The 17304-nt window shown below is 46.9% G+C and overlaps 1 long non-coding RNA gene across 1 annotated transcript in view; it reads left to right on the top strand.

The window, feature by feature from the left end:
• The first annotated feature begins 3031 nt into the window (after positions 1-3031).
• The window catches only part of LOC147000179 (uncharacterized), a 29698-nt gene continuing 15425 nt past the window's right edge, over positions 3032-17304 (top strand). Inside the window, exon 1 of the long non-coding RNA XR_015046177.1 lies at positions 3032-3290. This is a non-coding gene — a long non-coding RNA (uncharacterized LOC147000179). The remainder of the gene's footprint in view (positions 3291-17304) is intronic.

Below are 17304 nucleotides of genomic sequence, written 5' to 3'. Positions count from 1 at the left end.
CATCTGTCCAGGATCTTCTGGCTTTCATAGTCTCTGGTGAAAAATCTGGTGTAATTCTGATAGGCTTGCCTTTATATGTTACTTGGCCTTTTTCTCTTGCTGCTTTTAGTATTCTATCTTTATTTAGTGCATTTGTTGTTCTGATTATTATGTGTCGGGAGGTATTTCTTTTCTGGTCCAGCCTATTTGGAGTTCTGTAGGCTTCTTGTATGTTCATGGGCATCTCTTTCTTTAGATTTGGGAAGTTTTCTTCTATAATTTTGTTGAAGATGTTTGCTGGTCCTTTGAGTTGAAAATCTTCATTCTCATCCACTCCTATTATCCGTAGGTTTGGTCTTCTCATTGTGTCCTGTATTTCCTGGATGTTTTGAGTTAGGATCTTTTTGCATTTTCCATTTTCCTTGATTGTTGTGCCCATGTTCTCTATGGAATCTTCTGCACCTGAGATTCTCTCTTCCATCTCTTGTATTCTGTTGCTGATGCTTGCATCTATGGTTCCAGATTTCTTTCCTAGGGTTTCTATCTCCAGTGTTGCCTCATTTTGGGTTTTCTTTATTGTGTCTACTTCCCTTTTTAGGTCTAGTATGGTTTTGTTCATTTCCATCATCTGATTGGATGTGTTTTCCTGTTTCTCTTTAAGGACTTCTACCAGTTTGGTTGTGTTTTCCTGTTTTTCTTTAAGGACTTGTAACTCTTTAGCCATGTTCTCCTGTAGTTCTTTAAAGTCCTTCTTGATGTCCTCTACCATCATCATGAGATATGCTTTTAAATCCAGGTCTAGTTTTTCAGGTGTGTTGGGGTGCCCTGGACTGGGTGAAGTGGGAGTGCTGGGTCCTGATGATGGTGAGTGGTCTTGGTTTCTGTTAGTAAGATTCTTACCTTTACCTCTCGCCATCTGGTAATCTCTGGAGTTGTTATAGTTGTCTCTGTTCAGAGGTTGTTCTTCTGGGGATTCTGAGTATCCTCTGTCAGCAGACCTGTACAGACTAAGTTCGGCGGAGTCCCGGAGCCAAGATGGCGCTCCCTGCAGGGCAGGTCACTGTTCTCCGGCTGGGAGGGTGTCGGATGTCTGCGGCCCCAAAAGGGTGCTGCCTCAGCGGTTCTGTGGCTCCCGCCTGTCCCAGAAGCTGTCTGCCTCTGTGGTCCTCACTCTGTCCTGTGCAGACTAAGTTCGGCGGAGTCCCGGAGCCAAGATGGCACTCTCTGCAGGGCAGGTCTCTGTCCTCCGGCTGGGAGGGTGCCGGAAGTCTGGGGCCCCAAAAGGGTGCTGCCTCAGCGGCTCTGTGGCTCCTGCCTGTCCCAGAAGCTGTCTGCCCCCGTGGTCCCCACTCTGACCTGTAGAGACTAAGCTTGGCGGAGTCCCGGAGCCAAGATGGCGCTCCCTGCAGGGCAGGTCACTGTCCTCCGACTGGGAGGGTGCCGGATGTCTGCGGCCCCAAAAGGGTGCTGCCTCAGTGGCTCTGTGGCTCCCGCCTGTCCCAGAAGCTGTCTGCCTCTGTGGTCCTCACTCTAACCTGTAGACTAAGTTCGGGGAGTCCCGGAGCCAAGATGGCGCTCTCTGCAGGGCAGGTCTCTGTCCTCCGGCTGGGAGGGTGCCGGAAGTCTGAGGCCCCAAAAGGGTGCTGCCTCAGCGGCTCTGTGGCTCCTGCCTGTCCCAGAAGCCGTCTGCCCCCGTGGTCCCCACTCTGACCTGTAGAGACTAAGCTCGGCGGAGTCCCGGAGCCAAGATGGCGCTCTCTGCAGGGCAGGTCACTGTCCTCCGACTGGGAGGGTGCCGGATGTCTGCGGCCCCAAAAGGGTGCTGCCTCAGCGGCTCTGTGGCTCCTGCCTGTCCCAGAAGCTGTCTGCCCCCGTGGTCCCCACTCTGACCTGTAGAGACTAAGCTTGGCAGAGTCCCGGAGCCAAGATGGCGCTCCCTGCAGGGCAGGTCACTGTCCTCCGACTGGGAGGGTGCCGGATGTCTGCGGCCCCAAAAGGGTGCTGCCTCAGTGGCTCTGTGGCTCCCGCCTGTCCCAGAAGCTGTCTGCCTCTGTGGTCCTCACTCTAACCTGTAGACTAAGTTCGGGGAGTCCCGGAGCCAAGATGGCGCTCTCTGCAGGGCAGGTCTCTGTCCTCCGGCTGGGAGGGTGCCGGAAGTCTGAGGCCCCAAAAGGGTGCTGCCTCAGCGGCTCTGTGGCTCCTGCCTGTCCCAGAAGCCGTCTGCCCCCGTGGTCCCCACTCTGACCTGTAGAGACTAAGCTCGGCGGAGTCCCGGAGCCAAGATGGCGCTCTCTGCAGGGCAGGTCACTGTCCTCCGACTATCTTTTTTTTTTTAAAGAACTGCTTTACAGGCTTGCTAACATCCCAATCCAATGGAGACATTTCCCAATCCAAGGGAGCCTCTCTGATGATGCTAGCTTGTGTCAAGTTGACAATTGTACAGTGAGTGCCAGACCATCTTGGACTATACTGTGAAACTCTATTTCAAGAAGAAAAACCAAACCAGGATTAACAAGATGTCTCTGTGGGTGAAAGCACTTGACACACAGGCCTGACAACCTGAGTTGGATACCTAAAGGCAAAGGTGTGGAAAAGTGGAAAGAGAGAAAATCTCTCTCTGAATTAAAAAAAGAAAAAAAAAACTTTAACATGTAGGCAGAGGGCTTGATTTGATGAGGAAGGATATGGTCTTTGAAGGGTCTTGAAAGTGAATCCCTGTAGGTTTGGGGGTGCAATGTAGGTCACAGGGTAGGAAGTGTGAGGGTAAGAAGGCAGCACTGGGGATGTTGCAGAAGGAAGGATAGGAGAAGCCCAGTCACCTTTCTTCCATTTAGTTTAGAGCCAGCTGCTAGTTTCCTGTGTAGTTCGAGTCTCCTGCGGCATGAAAGACACCTAAAAGGCTTTGGGGAAGGTGGAGGTCTTCAGTCACTGGTGTTTCTCTCAGGGGGCTGCATACAAGGCCAGGCAAGGAGCCTTTCTTTCTCCACACTGTGTGTTCTGACCTGGTCGGGCCACAAAGCAACAGATCCAGGAAGAGTTTTTGTTTTTTACATTGCAACAGAATTCCTTGCATAGCAGAGCTCAGGAAAAAAAAAAAAAAAGCCCTATTTGAGGACAAAAGTCAGGGCTTCAGAGTTCAGGCCCATTTGGAGAGAGCCCTTCTTTGCTAATCTCAAATTTGCCTGACAAGCCTCTGTGCTGATGTATGTGGAATGAACTCTGTCAGGACCAGTGATTTAATCTAGTCTTCAAGTTACATTTTCTCGCACCTTGAAACTATCACCCACAGACGGGCTTTGACTGAAGGAGAGGTAAGATGGGCAGATGCCCTCCCCATCCAGTACTGCTGGGGCTGGGGCTGGCCTGCTTTCCCCAGCAAGCCCAGGCAGCACTGACCTCCTTGGTGGGGAGTGGGGTCTGGGTGTGGTTTCCTTGACTTGCCTGCTGCTCTCCTGCTCAGGACTGTCAATGATGGGAGGCTGGAGGAGGGAATGCCCTACTCCAAACCTAGCACAATCGAGCCACAAGGAGCACCTGGCACTTTATCTGCCTCTCCCCTACATTCCAGCTCCTTGAAACCAGCCAAGCTCTCCTCTGAAGTCCAAAGGAGGTTGAGATACCCATATTCCCCAAAGCCACTTTGGACTGTTTCCGAGAATAGCTTTGTAGCACAGGAGGCAAAGGGCAGGGTTGCACCCAAGAACCCATCACCCAATTGTCCAGTCTGATTTGGAAAGGCAGTTTTGATTTTGTTCCTTATCCCCAGTGGGGATTCACACACAGTGGAAGGAGGCAGTGGAAGGCACTAGGTCACAGAAGAGAGGCCTGCTCCCTGTCCAGGCAGTTCCCATCTGCATGGTGACAGGCTCTTAGAGAAATATCTTAATAAAAGACTTCTAAGCAGCCTGGCAACCTCCCAACCTTCCTTGTACCAGAGACGAAAATGTTGTCCTGACAAATTGTTTAGGGAGTTTCTTAGCACATTCACCACTTGTAGACCCCAAACTATACAAGTTGTGGAACTCTTGAGAGAGAGAAAAAAATAAAGCCCTGAAATATTGTGCAATGATCTTGCTCCCAGTGAGTATTGAAGTAGGCATTCTGTGATCTTTAATTGTGTCAACGTGAGAGAGAGATTTGTGGGCCAAGAGTCCCAGGAGGGATCATTTTAACGTGATTTTTTGTCTCTCTATTTCATTTTATTTTTTTTTTTTTTGGTGACCAAGTCCTATTGCATAATTCAGGCTGTCCTTGAACTCCAGATCGATTGTCTTGCCTCAGTCTCCTGAGTGCTAGGATTATAGACACGAGCCAAGAAGCCCAGCCTTACTGTGGTTTTTGTAGCAATATATGCCTTTTTTCTCTTTTTTTTTGGGGGGGGGCATTGTTTGTTTTTGTTTGAGATAGGGTTTCTCTGTGTGGCCTTGGCTATCCTCTAACAAGCTTTGTAGATCAGGCTGGCCTCAACCTCACAGATCCACCTACCTCTGCCTCTTGAGTACTAGGATTAAAGATGTGTGCTGGGCCTGGAGAGATGGCTTAGTGATTAAAGATGTGTGCCACCATGCTCAGCGAAATATGTGCCCCTTTTCTAAGCATTGCCAATTGTTGAGGTCAATTTGGGAAAATTAAAAGAAGAAAAACAAACTAAAAAGATTAGTTTTGGTGTGAAGGACGTGAAAATTACTTATTTTTTTTGTGTGTGCACATGCACACTTACATGTGGCTGGAGACTACAGTCAATCTTGGCTGCGGTTCTCTAGGGGCCATCTACTTTGGTGTTTTGAGAGATCGTTTCTAATTGGCCTAGAGCTGGTGGTTCAGCTGTCCATGCCTTCCAGCTCTGGGATTAGGAAAGTAGGCCATTGCCAAGGTCCCTGTGCTTGCTCAGTGTCTTGGACACTGTTTGCTGTGAAGAGACACCGTGACCAAGGCCACTCTTATGAAAGAAAGCACTTAGCTGGGACTTGCTTGCAGTTTCAGAGGTTTAGTTCATTATCAGCATGATGGGGAGCATGGCTGCACACAGGCAAACATGGTACTGGAGCACTTCTATATTCACATCTGTAGGAGGCAGGAAAAGAGAGACTCTAGGCCTGGCTTGGGGCTTTTGGAACCTTAAAGCCCAGCCCTCTGTGACACACTTCCTTTAACAAGGCCGCACCTCCTAATCCTTCTCAAGTAGTGCCACTCCCTGATGACACAGCATTCAAATCTATAAACCTATGGGGGCCATTCTTATTCAAACAACCACACCCAGTAAGCAGTTTACCAGTTGAAGAAGGGCTAGGGGTGTTCATGCCTAGCATGCAGGAGGACTTGAATTCAATCCCCAGTGCTTCCAAAAAGAAAGTACAAAAATTAATTTATATGACTCAGTTTTGGGGCTGCAGAGATAGCCCAGTGGCTAGGAGTGTTTGCTCCTACCGAGAACTGGGGTTCAGGTCTCAGTACCCACATGGGTCTTAACAACTGTTTGCAACTCCAGTTCTGGGACCTAACACCCTCTTTTGACCTCCACAGGCAGTTCAAGCATGTGGTACACACACACAACTCATTCACATAAACAGACAGACAAACAAATACATATATATTAAATTAAGCCGGGCAGTGGTGGTGTATGCTTTTAATCCTAGCACTTGGGAGGCAGAGACAGGTGGATTTCTGAGTTTGAGGCCAGCCTGGTCTACAGAGTAAGTTCCAGGACAGCCAGGGCTACACAGAGAAATCCTGTCTCAAAAAACAAACAAACAAAAAAACAAAAAACAAACAAAACAAAACAACAACAAAAAAAACCAAAAACAAAAATTAAATTAAAAAGCCATTTTCCTTTTTTTAATCTCTTTTTTGGTTTATTTTACTTTCCCTCTCTCCTCCTTTTGTTCCTCCTTTTCCCTTCCCTACTTTAGTGTCTCTCTCTCTCTCTCTCTCTCTCTCTCTCTCTCTCTCTCTCTCTCTCTCTCTCTCTCTCTCAGATGTGGAACTTAAGTTTAAGGCCTTGACCGTATTAGGCCAGCATTTTACCACTAAGGAGCACTCTAGCCCAAGATGCCGTTTTCCATGTTCCCTGAAGTATGTGGGTGAGAGAGAGAACCGATTAGCACACGTCCTGGGTCTTGTTGGGGGTGGATCTGGGTTGAGCACTGGTAGCTAGCAGGAGAGGAAGGGTCTGTTCTTACTGTGAGCAGAACATAGGGGCTCAGCCTACCCTTGCAGGCCTCCAGGCTCAGCTGACAAGAAGTCACTCAGGGAGAGAAGGATGGATGAGGAGATAAGGAGACCACAGACGCTCTTCTTTTAAGATAACAGTGTCTCTGGGGAGGAATTCCTTCGAGAGGGGCAACTGAGTATAAGATGGCTTCTTGCATGGCTGCTGATTTATGAAGGCCTCATGGATTCAGAACACCCACCTCCCACCCCCAGCAAAACGACAGGTTTCCTGGTGTACATTTCCCATCATGCACCAACCTTGGCCTTTTTGTTTTCTTCCTCAAATATATCAAAGTTTCTGGGCTTTTTGTTGTTGTTGTTGTTGTTAATCTTGGGTCAGGAATACCTAGAAACTATTCAGGTCTCAGTACAGCCATTGTTGGCTCAGATAAGTCCTGACCCTGGGTTTGATAGGGTGCTCCTCAATTTTAAGTTTTCAGAAACTCTCTTTACCAGGCTCACACAGCTCTTCTGTATTATGTTTGACAGGGTCCCCTCACACCCTTTACCAGACTGTAACCTCAGCCTCTAAGATGAGGACCTTCCTTACCTGTGGCCAGGTGTTCTATCTGGCAAGAACAGGAGAAAGGACAGCCTGCTGTCTATGAGCACCGGGGATATTGGGACAGTTTCTGTCTGCTCTGACTTCAATCCCCAGAGCTCTGACAAGTATTCAGTAAGTGTTCATGGGTTGACCAAATGACAAGCTCACTTTTTTTTTTTCCAAAAGAGGCATCTTTTTAAAAATTATTAATTATTCAGCTGGATGGTGATAGCACACACCTGTAATCCCAGCACTCCCAGAGGCAGGTGGGTCAGTTTAAGGACCTATGGAATGAGTTCTAGAACAGCCAGGGTTACACAGAGGAACCATGTCTCAAAAGCAATACTTACTTCTTACTTATTATTGGTGTGTGCATGTTTGTGTGTGTGAAGAATACATACGTGTGTGTACAGAGCATGTGGCATCTGTTAGTAAGGGTGCAGGCATGGCACAGCATGCAGGTAGAGGTACAAGGGGAACGTGTAGGAGTCAGTTCCCTTTACCTTAGGTTCTAGAAATCAGACTCAGATCATCAGCACTTTCTGTTTGCTGAGCCATTTCAGCCCCTCAAACTCACTTTTTTCTTCTCTTGAGACAGGTCTATGTAGCCCTGACTGGCCTGGAACTCTGTATAGACAAGGCTGGCCACAAACTCATAGAGATCTGCCTACCTCTGCCTCCTGAGTACTGGGAGTAAAGTCATCTTCCTCCACCCCTGGCTTTTCAGATCACTTTTTCTGAGGACCCTAGCAGTCGTGTTCTGTATCTGATGCAACCCTCAGAAGAGCCCAGAGACACTGGGCGTGGTGGCACACGCCTTTAATCCCAGCACTTGGGAGGCAGTGGCAGGTGAATTTCTGAGTTCGAGGCCAGCCTGGTCTACAAAGTGAGTTCCAGGACAGCCAGGGCTATACAGAGAAACCCTGTCTCGAAAAACCAAAATAAATAAATAAATAAATAATAAAAAAGAAGAGCCCGGAGAAGGCAGTGAGCCCGGAGAAGGCAGTGTTGTGTCCATCTTACAGATCAGGAGAGTAAAGTCTGGGGGATTTAGTAACTGGCTGACATTACACTTCATTTATTTTTGTAATCAGGGTCTCATCTATTCCAGGTTGTGCTAGACCTCACTGTGTGGCTAAGTTTAGGAATTACAGGTTCTGTTCAGAAAATGACACAAGCAATAAAGTGGTTCTTCTTCTTCTTCTTCTTCTTCTTCTTCTTCTTCTTCTTCTTCTTCTTCTTCTTCTTCTTCTTCTTCCTCCCCCTCCCCCTCCTCCTCCTCCTCCTCCTCCTCCTCCTCCTCCTCCTCCTCCTCCTCCTTCTTCTTCTTCTTCTTCTTCTTCTTCTTCTTCTTCTTCTTCTTCTTCTTCTTCTTTTAGTTGCTTTTTTTTTTCTTTCCCCAAGACAGGGTTTCTCTGTGTAGCCCTGGCTGTCCTGGAAGTCACTCAGTAGACCAGGCTGGTCTCAAACTCAGAAATCTGCCTGCCACTGCCTCCCAAGTGCTGGGATTAAAGGCATGCGCCACCACTGCCTGGCGAATAAGTGGTTTTTACACATATGATGCATAAAAACTACCAGGGGGCTTGTGAAAAATATGGTGTTGCACCCCAACTCCCAAGGCTCTGATTTCCTCATAGCTTTAAAGAATTGAAGTAGAATGTACTTAACAAAAATTTCCAGTTTTAGTACCGATTTTCGAGACATGGTCTCTTGTAGTCCCCAGCTGGTCTCAGCTTACTAGGTAGCCAGTATGACCTTGAACGACAGAATCTCCTGTTCCACTTCTATTTCCTATGGACTATTGAGGTTATAAGCATGTGCCATCATGGCTATTTGGCACTGGGGAAACAAAGCCAGGGCCTCATGCATGCTAAATAGGCACTCTACCAGATAAGTTACACACACACACACACACACACCACACGTTTTAACCATTAAGTGTGCAGTGCTCTAGTTTAAATAAGCTCACATTTCTGTACTGCTATCCATCTTTAGAACCTTTTCCCCTTTTCCTGCTAAAACTCGGACCGCTTGAACATCCCTGTTGAACACCACCTTCCCAGTCCCCCTGCCTGAGCCCCTGCAACCACCATCCTGTCCCTACATAGCTAACTGTTTGAGTAACCTCAGAAGGTAAATTCAGAGTTTGCCTTTGTGTCTGGTTTATTTCACTGTCCGAGTATTTTAAACAAGGGCTTCTGGTCATCCTCATGCCAGGGTCTGGATCATTCTTTGAGAAATTATGGTAGCGGGTGGGAAGAGAGGGAGAGGAAGTGTGGTCCTGGCATAGGCATCAAGGGAGGGCTGAATTCATGCGGTTCTTGAGGGCTGGTATGACTCAGAGCAGGCAGGAGGCAGGCCAACAGCCACAGAGAGGCCCTTGACTGGGTGGGGGAGGGGAGGCGGCTGGTGGCTGGTAGTTATTACTTAGAGGCAGTGAGGTTGACAAGTTATTATTTAGAGGGTGGTGGAGTTCAAAGTGGAGAGATATGAATGTAGCTCGCAAGATGGGGAAATGAAGATCCTAGAGGAGGATGGGGTTTGTGGTACCCAGGGAGGGCAACCAAAGTGGAGGCGCCTGGAGAACAGGGGCCTTACGGGGCAGTAGGAGGACAGTGTGGGAAGCTGGCCTAGGTGAGTGGGGTCAGAATGTGAAGGGAAAGCCTGCAGGGGAAGTATTTAAATGGGGCTCTGTCCTCACTCTCCTCGCTGCTGTGGCAAATTCCTAGCAAAGGATGCAAGGAAGGAAGAGCTTAATTTGGTTCAGAGTTCTAGGCACAGTGATAGAGAAGTCATGGTGGCAGGCTATTGAGGCAGCTAGCCACATCACATCCACAGACAGATGGCATGGGCTCACATCTATAATCCCAGCATCTGAGAGGTTGAAACAGGCCTTACATGAGAGCCAGGCTAGCCTGGAGTTATAAGCTCTAATAAACAGACAGACATAGACAAGGAGGCATGGATCTATCATACCAGAATTTGGGGGTTAGAGGCAGAAGGATCAAGAATTTGAAGTCAAATCTTTAACTATCAGAGAAATGCAAGTTAAAATCCCTTTCAGATCTCATCACGTACCGGTCAGAGTGGCTGTCATGAAGCAAACAAATGACAAGTGGGGGTGTGAAGAAAGGGAAAACTCTGTTTACTGCAGTTGGGGGATGCAAAGTTGTACAGCTACTGTGGAGATAGCACAATATTCTAAATCAACGAACAACCTAAAAATAAAACCACCAAATGACCCAGCTGCACTACTCCCTGGCATTTATTCGAAAGACTCTTAGTCAATATATCCCAATATCTACAGGCACATCTCTGTTCACTGCTGAGCTATCCACAATAGCCAGAAGAGGCAAGGAGACTAGCTGCTAATTAACATATTGGTGGATAAAGGAAATGAAGTTTTATGTAGCCATAATGAAAAAAATGAAATTGTGACACTTGTAGGAAAAAATTGGAACTTGATAGCACGATGTTAAGCTAAATAAACCATGCATAGAACTAAAAAAAAAAAAAAAGAAAAAAATAATTTGAAGTCATCTTTGGGTACATGGTGAACTTCAGATTAGCCTCGTCTATATGAGACCTTGTCTCAAGAATAAGAATGAAATGACAAAAACAAAAACAAAAAATGTGGGGAGGTTCAGTGTGGGTGAGTGAGCTCCTGGCTCTTGTTTTTTGTTTTTATTTTTTGAGACAGGGCCCCACTATGTCAGCCCTGTCTATCTTCAAATATGTGATCTTTGTACTTCGACCTCCTGAATGGTGGAATTATGGGTGTATGTGTGGATGCATGCCTGTGTACGTGTAACAGTATGTATGCATACATGCACACATGCACCTGTGTTTATATAGGTACACACATATGCTTGTGTATGTATACACATACAAAACATTCATATATACACAGAGGTTTACAAATGCATGTTTGTATGCACACACATGTATGTGGACTCACATCCATGTAAATGTGTGTATGAGAAGTGGGCTGTGGGAGGCTAGGATCCTACTGCAGCTGTCAGGGGTCAGAGCCAGCATCATGGAAATCATGGTTAAAATGACCCCAGCCTCAATCTCAGACTAGAGTGGTTCAGGCAAATGGAAGTTACATAGTTAATAGTAAAAATGATATTGATTCTATCGGTGAAAAATGACAATTTTCTCTTTGCTAAGAAGTTAGATGGAAGGTGCTTTCTTAATTTTATGAGGCCTTGTGGATATGGAGATAGATCTAGATTTTACTAATGTTTCTCTTCTCCAGAGGAGGAGCTTAGAGGAGCCCCAGATGGGGCTATTATCGGGTTTTCCAGATTCAGTGTCTGTCTGCTACTGCAGACATGATGTCTTTCTCTGCTGTCTCCTCATTCCCCAACATGCAGTTCACATGAGGGTTTCCCCCTTTCACAAGGGGACTTCTACTGCCATCTAGTACGTGGTGGCAGGATTGCTGCTAAGTACACTACAGTGCAAGACTCTTGCAAGACATCAGAAAGAATTGTTCCATCTACAGTGATGCAATTGCTGTTGCTTGGGCTGGCAAGATGGTTTCAGTGGGTAATGGTGCTAAGTCTGATGATCAGAGTTTAACACTTGGAATTCACATGGTTGAGAGACAGAACTGACTCCCACATGTGAAAACACACACAGACACACATACAGACACACACACAGACACACATGCAGACACACACACAAGACACACACACAGGCACACACATACACACACACACACACACCTCAACTGTAGCGCTTTCTGTAGCATGATTACACGAATTTAATTAATCTTGATATAATTAACACAACTAATATAATTGTCTCCCATGCTTCTTAGAGACAGGCACCATGTTTTTGAGACTCATCCATAAGCCCTTGTCTCTGAGACCTCTAAAGTGTTAAATGAGCCTGATGGGAGATAAGTCTGCAGGAAGTGCTTTTCGGAACTAAACTGAAGTTCAAAGAAGCAAAATGGTAAACTTGAGTCACTGAACACCCTCTGAGGAGAAGTACCGCAGAGGACTTGTAGCAGGGGGTATTGGCAACTGTTCGTCTGTCCTTTCCAAGCCAATCATGGCTTCTAGTGTCATTTCCTCAGTGTTGGTAGACTCAACCACTTCAAGATACATGTTTGGAGTCTGTGGTAGAATATATTCATGTGTGTATGTGTGGATTCTAAGACACTGAGAATATAAGGTGTCTTAGAGTATAAGCGTCATCTGTCTGGCTGTGTCTTCCTTATCTTTCTCTGGTCTCTTCCTGTATTTTCTTCCCTCTACTTCTGTCCTCTACCACATGGTCTGGCCCAATGATGGAGTTAAGTGACCATGGGCTGACTTCTCTGAAACCTGTAGCTCAAATACATACGTTGTATTTGGCCCCAGTGGTGATGAAGGTTTTCTTGGGGAGAAGAGAATGGAGGTTTGAGGAGAAGCAGAGATTCATTGAGGACTGGTAAATCTGCTGAGGATAGCTAAAAAAAAAAAATGAGCTAGTAGAAGAAGAGAAAGCTGAGGCTAGGGAAATATTTTATTTATTTATTTGCTTTTATTTTTATTCATGTGTGTATGTGTGAATCTTTGTGTCTATGTGTGGGTACCAGTGGAGGACATAGGACGAAGAGTCAGGGCTTCTGTGAGCCCCTGATGTGGTTGTTAGAACCTGAACTCTGGTCCTCTGGAAGAGCAGCAATTGATGTTAATGACTGAGCCATCTCTGCAGTCCCAGGATACATATATATTTCCCTAAGATGGCAAATATTAAAACTTGTGGCCTGCTCGGGGCAATGATTCAGCAGAGACAGAAAGATAGAAGAGGCAGAAGTCAGGATGAAAGGATCCTTGTCCCTAGTACTGGTAAAGAGATGAGGGGTGGGGTAGGAAGTCTTTTGTACACAGGAGGGTGCACCTCCCCTTGTATTATTGTAGTATTGTAATTAGTTACCTGCCCAGCTATAGCATTAAAAGTCTAGTTTTGCTGAGCAGTGGTGGTGCATGCCTTTAATCCCAGCACTTGGGAAGCAGAGGCAGGCAGATCTCTGAGTTCGAGGCCAGCCTGGTCTACAGAGTGAGTTCCAGGACAGCCAGGACAGCCAGGACAGCCAGGGCTATACAGAGAAACCCTGTGTCAAAAAACAAAACAAACAAACAAAAAAAGAAAGTCTAGTTTTAACATGAAGAATTCCAGATCTCAGGAACACCCTTAGCCCCAGCAAAGCAGGGCGGTTGGTTATTCCTTACATCAAAGAATGGGCCTGCTGTGAGAGTACCCAGATGGATGAAGGCAGGCAGGTGGAGGCTGGATAGAAGGAAGATGAGATAGCCTTTCATCTTGGCTTCTATTTTCTTGGTGGCTTAATCTGTGAGATTGTAATCTGAAAGCAGAGATCTGGAGGGAGGCCGGCTGTGGGAACAGATGGGTGTGGGCTCATCGGTATGCAAAAGGAGAGAGGGAATTTGCTAACAAAGGTAGTGCTAGGTGGTGGCTTGAGACTGGTAGTCAGAAGTTTAAAGGGATACTAGTCAGCCTGAGCGTGGGGGTGTGTACAGAGATGTAGTGAGCCTATTATAATAGACTCATTGGAAAGTACAGCTGTTAAATTATAATGGAAACAGATACAATATTGGCAACACATTGTGTAGAACTGGGAAGGAAGCAGCAGAGGCAAGCCTCTTGAGAATAAATAACAACTTCATCATCATCATCATGTGTGTGTGTGTGTGAGAGAGAGAGAGAGAGAGAGAGAGAGAGAGAGAGAGAGAGAGAGGGAGACTGTGTGACACAGTATCTGTGTGGAGTTCAGAGGTCAAATTCTGGTGTTGTTCCTTATTTTCTACCTTGTTTGAGACAGTCTCCCCACCCCCCCCACCCCAACTCTACCCCTACTATGCACAGCAGGCTAGCTAGGCTGAGAACTCCCTGGATTCTCTCCTGTCTCCACACCCCATTTCCCTGGAAAAGCACTAGGACTGCAAAATCACACTACTGGGCTGGAGAGATGACTCAGAGATAAAGAATACTGGCTGCTCTTGCAGGGACCCAGCTTCTGTTCCTACCACCCACATGCATGGCTAATAACCAGCTGTAACTTCAGTTCCTGGGGACCTAATATCCTCTTCTGGCCTCTGTGGGGACTGTATGTATACACATGGTGCACAGACATAATATGGTGCAGGCAAAACACCCCTTTAAAAAGGCTGAAAAAAGTCAACAAGAGTGTCCCACTGTACTGGGCTCTGTGTGGGCTCTCGGGGTTCATATTTTGGTCCTCACATTTGGACCAAGCCCCTTATCCATGAAACTGTCTTCCCAGACCCTCTTGGTGGATTTTGCATATGGATCTTTAAGCAGAGTGGGTGCCTGTAGAATTTGCAAACTATGCGGGTTTGGAGCCAAAAGGGTTCATATTATACACCTGCCACTAACTGATCAGGTGGCTGTGAAGCTCTGTAACTGTAAAGCTCAGGTGGCTGTGAAGCTCCGTAACTGTAAAGCTTAGTTTTGTCTTTTAGAAATGTGACCACACCCCACACCTCACCAGGACAGTGCTGGAGACTGAGGGAGAGCTGATGGGCTGACCAACCCAGCTACCACCCAGGCCCAGATCCAGGGCTTTGAGTTGGCCCACTCCACCATCTACTCCGTCTATGAACCGCTGGACACTCGGAGGGCCTGGTCCTGCAGATCTAAAGCTGCAGGATCTCCATGACACAGGGCAACAGCAGGATATCCGAGAGAAGACCTGGTGAGGATCCAGTATTGATCCAGTGTAGCAGAAGTTAGAAGTCTCAGACCAGACCAATGACTCATTGCAATGCACATTTGCAAATAAATCTGTGTGGGCAAAAGCATACTCTGTGTGTGACACACTGTGTGTGACACACTGCAGCTTCCACAGTGATTTTTTTTTTTAATTTATTTCTTGTTTTCTCTTGGGGTAGTTGGAAGGGATGAGGACAGATATGGAGGAATGGGGAGATGAGTGGGATTGGGCTGCATAATGTGAAATTCACAAAGAATCACTAAAAAGTAAAAAAAAAAAGTGGCCACAGTGACTTGTGCTGGCCACTTACCAGGGTGCAGGGACTTCAAAGGCAGGCAGAACAATTGTCCCAGGTCAAAAGAGTGCTGACTGCTCGATGAGCGGAGCATCTGCAGTGTGGTTCAGGGATTACTCCCAGAAGTTTCTAGTTCTGTAATATGGATGAAGGAAACTGCTGGCCCGTGGGTGTGGCAGCTGAGTGCTGAGTAACTGTGGCTGTTGGAGGGCAGAGATGGGAAGAGATGAGAGCCTGGGCTGGAGATGGAAAGTTCTTCCTGCGAAGTACCGATGGACGGGACCGATGGACGGGACAGATGGGACGGGAGCAGGGGTTCCCAGGGCTAGCGTGTTGCCTTCGGAGGTTGCTGATTCATGCCTTCTGCTTTATTGTATTTTTTTCTTGTGAGGGTCTGGGATCAACCTCAGGGCCTTGCATGATCTGAGTTAATGGGCCTCTCCTGGTCTTCAGCCCAAGCTCACATCGCATATGCTCTGTCATGTTTATATTATTGTTGTTGTTGTTGTTGCTGTTTGAGACAGGGTAGCTCAGACTGGCCTCACACTCACGTCAATCCCACTGCTTCAGCCTCCCAGCACCAGGATCGGAAGCTTATGCTTCCGTGTGTCTGTCTGACTTGTGGTCTGCTTCAGAAGGCAGGAACAAGAGGCCGTTTCAGAAAGCGTGTATTTAAAAGTTGAAATGACCTTCATGTAAAGCCTTCACCTTCAGTTATCCTGCCTTATAAAGTGACTCATTCATTCCCTGGAGGCGTCTGCACAGCCGGGGCTTTATTGAGCCAACTATAGATACGTCAATTGTTGGACGATTGCTCCCATTTTGTCATGGCTTATAACTTGAAGGTGACCTGCATTTTAAAAAAATTTTTAAAATTAAAATATTGATTATGTCACTTGCTCCCCTTCCCGTTCTTCCTCCCAGTCCCACCCATGTCCCGCCCATGTCCCTCTCATCTTGTTCAGACCTCTTTTGTTTTCTTTTTCAAAAGTTACTTTCAGAAATAAAAAGTTTCAGTTGTAGAAAACTCAAAATGCTTTTGAAGAATTAGTTCTAAAACTCTTAGGCGAGGCCAGGCAGTGGTGGTCCACATCTTTAATCCCAGCCCCTGATGGACTATGGCTTGACTTTAGAGTGCATTCATTTGCTTGCTGGATTTGTCCCTGCTGATGGAGGACAATGAAACAGCTATGTTCTTTGGAGGGGAGAGAAAGCAACGATGGCTCTCACAACTCCCTTCTCTCCAAGGAACAGCCAGCTGGAGGCAGGTATTTGCTGTTCTTGCGAAGGGTGGTGACCGTAGTTTTGGGCAGAGGGCAGGCAGCGGAAGTTGGACCCATTTCCAGAGCTCCTGACTCAGTTCCTTGTGGTCTGTTTTCATTTTTTTTTTTCATCTGAAATGTTGTGAAATCCCAGACTTCAGCCACACCCACGTAAATTCTGAGTATATTTGTGGTACATTCCAACTCTGTGAGGGCTGTAGAGAAGAGCTCTCACCTGCTGGCGCCCCTTTTCCTGACCCTTGTGTGGGGAATTTTAGATGTGCTGGAGTGACTAGCTGCATATGTCTGTGATATGGATTGTCATCTCGACATGATCTAGAATCACTGAAGTGACAAGCATCCTCCAAACACATCTGTAAGGGATTACTGCAATTAGTTTAGCTGAAGTAAGAAGACCTGCGCTGAGAGTGAGGAGCATCATTCCGTAGGATAAGGTCCCTGACTGCATACAAATGTGGAGCACCAGCATTCACTCTCGCTCTGACTGTGGATGCAATGTGGACCAGCTGTCTCAAGCTCCTGTTGCCGTGGCTTCCACCATGATGGGCTGTTCCCTCAAACTGTGAGCCTGAATAAAGTTTTCTTTCCATAGGTGGCTGTTGCCACATTTTTGTCACAACAACTGAGCAAGGAACTCATACACCAGCCATCTTGTTTTTTGTTTTTCGAGACAGGGTTTCTCTGTATAGCCCTGGTTGTCCTGGAACTCACTTTGTAGACCAGGCTGGCCTGGAACTCAGAAATCCACCTGCCTCTGCCTCCTGAGAGCTGGGATTAAAGGCGTGCCCAGCAGGACAGGCTGTCTTCCTTTCTCAGACATCAGGGTATGTCTGGCTTCCTCAGACAGGTAAATAAAGGATCCAGCAGGACATAGGCCTCAGAATCACCCACAGTGTTTCATAAATGTACCCTAGTGAGTCTGATCAAGTGGAACCTGGAGAGAGCCTTGTGCTAAAGGTTAGGCACCACACATTGAGTAACGCTACTTACTGCAAGGGGCTAGAAAGGGAACAGCGTAAGGTGACTTACATATTAGGCATGAGGACTGGGCAGAGAACATCATGAGTACCAGTCAAGTTTTTCTCGGCTCCCACGCTCCAGAGTAACTGGGTGCTGACAAAGCTTGGCTTTGTTGAATACAAAGGGTGACTCGGTGTTTTCTGGCTGGAAGCCCATAAGAGGGTGTGCCAATGGCAAGAAGTGAATGTCCACTCCAGCTTCTGCCAGGCTACCTCGT

This window comes from Mus caroli, unplaced genomic scaffold, assembly GCF_978045245.1.
Source record: "Mus caroli unplaced genomic scaffold, Mus_caroli_1 scaffold_20, whole genome shotgun sequence".
NCBI lineage: Eukaryota > Metazoa > Chordata > Mammalia > Rodentia > Muridae > Mus > Mus caroli.
Note: the sequence above shows the minus strand (reverse complement) of the source record. Positions and strands in the feature narration are given on the sequence as shown.